Raw genomic sequence first — 3,677 nt, 5'->3', positions numbered from 1 at the left:
ATGGCACCTGGGTCTTAAATTCAGTACCATCAATAATGACTAAAGTAGAAGGAAATTCCTTTCTAAAGTTTTCAGGCATGTTTTCAATAATAATGTCTCTATGAGGCCATATGCTAATTTGTCCAAATTTAAAATACATAAGTTCTATGCATGTATTAAAAACAAGTCCTGCAGACTGCATGGATACTCCAAATCTTTGAGACAAATCGTGAAGTCCAAAGTTGTGTCTTAACCTACACAATGTCAAGAATAGGCCATTGGATTTTCCTAGTGACCTCATGTCTTTACGGCCCTTTGCATAAGGTGCATCACAGCCAGCAGGCACAAGAAAATCTAACAATAACATGAATCTAACATATGTGATCCCAGTGTAGTACTTAAAAAGCCCTTTGATCTTTGTTTCTTTTTGGACAACACTTTGTACAGTACAGAATGTCTTTTTCTGAGCATCCTGTTCGAGAGACTGTATTATCTGTTCCTTTTCAAGAAGCTGCCCTCTCAACCAGGTTATCGTCCTCTCCTTCTTCTCCAGCTCTGACTTCAATCTTGCACCTTCCACAGCAGTGCCCAATACTTCTAAAGGGCAAACCCCTGGAAACAGAAATATTACAATTATTGTTAGGGAGTTTCCACATATACATGACATCACAATAATAACATTTAGCTTTTATTCTACAGACAAGAAATCTCAAGAAGAAAACAGACCCGGTTCCACACCAGAGGTGTGGAAATGTATCTGTGCACCAGCCATCTCCAGTGAAGCTTCCAGCGATCTACAAAGATCTGAATACTGCAGACACAAACCTGGTAGCACTGGAAGAACGCACTCGGGCCCAGGCTCTGTCAAATGACTGGTTTGAAGAGCGGAGGTCACGACTGACTGCTTCAAACTTTGCGAAAGCGGTAAACAGAAAATCTGCCCCAACAACAAAATTTCTGGAGAGTGTTTTCCGGTTGACATCCATTTGTGCCCCGGCTTTGGAGTATGGGAAAAGGAATGAGGCAAAGGCGAAGGCCAAATATCTGGAGGTTTATCCCGCCAGACATTTTCACGAGTGTGGTCTTGTTGTCAATTCAGAGTTCGATTTTTTAGGAGCCACACCTGACGGGAAGTTGTGCGACAATGGCGAGAGTGGGATAGTCGAAGTGAAATGTCCTTATAAGGCAAGAAACTGTTTGATATTGGAGGCTTGCGACAACTTCCCAGATTTCTGTTTACACAAAGATGAGGGGGGCAGTATTTCATTGATGAAGAAGACGCACGACTATTATGTGCAAATACAAGGACAACTTATGGTGACAGGCTGCCAATTCTGTGAATTCATAGTTTTTACGCAGAAAGATATCTTTGTGGAAAGAATATTCCCAGACATACCATTTATGGAAAGATTACTGCACAGACTTGCTGCATTTTTTAAAGATCATGCTTCTCAGTTCCTAAAAGAAAGGTAGACCCTTACATTCTCCTTCAGTCTGAGTAGCTGTGCACGTCTGTGTAGCTGTATAACTGAGCTCCGATTGGTGGTTGATGACATCCAGAGAGGGATTGATGTTCCTGTGAAGTATCAAAATCATAATCAAATAAATGCACTTTAATTAATAAATCCATGTTGTTCATTAATCATAACATTTGGTCTCAGTATTATTTATGTATTGTTTGATTGTAACAAGAACTTGCAGTATCTTTGGTTCACAAATTAATACTAGATATGAGCATTTATAACAAATTATCTGATTCACACATGCAAATGGTGTTTTTAGTTAGTGATTCACATCTTCACTAACACATCACAATATTCAGACAATACCGCCTATAAGGACTTTGACAATACCCAGTCTTCAGGACTTACAAGTTAGTATTTTCCTGCAGTAGTTCTTTTTTAGATGGGGGGTTGTCAGGATCAAGCAGGCGTCTTTTCTTTGGCAACGGACGCACCGACTTACATGTGGTCCCATCAGCTTTTATAGGGTCTGGATATTGCACAGTAGGTCCATCCCCGCCAACAAAATGCTATAAGGTGAGATAGGCATGACAGAGAAGAGAAAGTGGATCACAGATATTGTAAGGCATTCAGGTTACTCATGCTAGCTGATTGAAAACTGTATTAACAGATTGCAGAATGGGTACAATACAGTACAGCTCAATACACACAATAGTTAAGGGGATGCAGACCAGAGAAAGACTTTAGTCTTGTTTACATCAGGGTCCCCCATTTTCAATTCATAATGACATTTATGTGTTATGACATACACAACAGATATATAGCATGACATTTATGACATACAGATACAGTACTGTTACATTTGTGACATCCAAGATATGCAAATATACAGTACTGTTAAAAAGATATCCTAACAGGAAATATATACATACGAGGGGGAGGAACTGTACATTAGGAGGGGGGGTTTGGCCATTTACAGTACACTAACATTTAGCTAACGTTAGTTCGGTTGTTAGAATCAACTGGACAACTTCCAATTCATAATTTTCAAGGGTGTTGACTAAGTAGCTGTAGCTATATGTAGTTTTCCTTCAGCTCATGAACTGATCGGAATGTTTTCGGAGACTCTTTTTGGCGACGTTAGGTTAAACCATGCGTTAGCATTAGCTATGAATAGCTGGCTACCTAACGATCGGCTAGCCATCTATCTATCTATCTATCTATCTATCTATCTATCTATCTATCTATCTATCTATCTATCTATCTATCTATCTATCTATCTATCTATCTATCTATCTATCTATATACAGTATATATAAGATAACAAGTGATGACTTCTGTTTAACTCAAATGTTGAAGCATATATTACTGAAGCATATTTTTCGGGCTTACCGTTGAGCATACAGCCTTGTTCTTGTTGATCTTGTCCACATTCAGCTGTGTATGGGGCCGTCCACAAGCCTTAATCCACTTTAAACATTTTTCCAACTGTGTTTTAGGCTTTGGAAAATTTATAAAACGCGCTCCCTTTAGTCTTTCTGGATATCTCTGGTCATTATTGCACGTTCCCCAAGCACATCTAAGAACCATTTTCTCGACAACAACAATGCAGGACTGGCTGGCTATCTGTGAGACATCATGGCGGCTGTATTTCAAGGGGCGCGGCCTTAAGAAATCGGGCAATCTTATTGGTTATTATTCTCTGTGTGATTGACAGCGGGGAAAGGTCTATTCACACACAACTCCAAGTTCAAGTTCAAGTTCTTTAATAGTTGTCATACAGAAGTACAGAATACTTTCATACAAAATGCTTCTTACTGTTACGCTCCAGAGACTGTGCTAGACAAGATAGTATCAAATAACATAATAACATAATATAGCATGAATTTAGAAGAAGAAAATGAGGTCACAGTGTTCGGTATAGACATATGTACAATGTTCTGAGTTACCATATAATATACAATACACAATACTATGCAGTGTACTAATGTACAGTACTATCTAGTGCAAAGCAGAAATGGGATGAGGTACAATTTTAGGTACAATTTACAGTAAGGTGTACGAGTTGTAGTGCAATCCTTCATCCATAAATATAAAGTGTGGGGAGTGGGTGCTACAGTGTGTTTGTTTAAAGTGGGTGTGTGCTATAAGTGTGTGGAGTGGGTGCTACAGTGTGTTTGTTTAAAGTGAGTGTGTGCGTGTGGATGTGTGTGCTATGTGCGTTTGGTGGTTGTT

The 3,677-nt window shown here is 39.2% G+C and overlaps 1 long non-coding RNA gene across 1 annotated transcript; it reads right to left on the bottom strand.

Moving 5' to 3' along the window:
* Positions 1 to 232: 232 nt before the first annotated feature.
* On the bottom strand, positions 233 to 3,047 carry LOC311226268. Its single transcript, XR_014619536.1, has 4 exons — positions 2,835 to 3,047; positions 1,851 to 2,011; positions 1,461 to 1,555; positions 233 to 591 (listed from the first exon to the last, which is right to left on the bottom strand). It is a non-coding gene; the product is annotated as an uncharacterized lncRNA (long non-coding RNA).
* Positions 3,048 to 3,677: the final 630 nt, after the last annotated feature.

Source organism: Notolepis coatsorum, assembly GCF_963971535.1.
Source record: "Notolepis coatsorum genome assembly, chromosome: 4".
Classification (NCBI taxonomy): domain Eukaryota; kingdom Metazoa; phylum Chordata; class Actinopteri; order Aulopiformes; family Paralepididae; genus Notolepis; species Notolepis coatsorum.
Note: the sequence above shows the minus strand (reverse complement) of the source record. Positions and strands in the feature narration are given on the sequence as shown.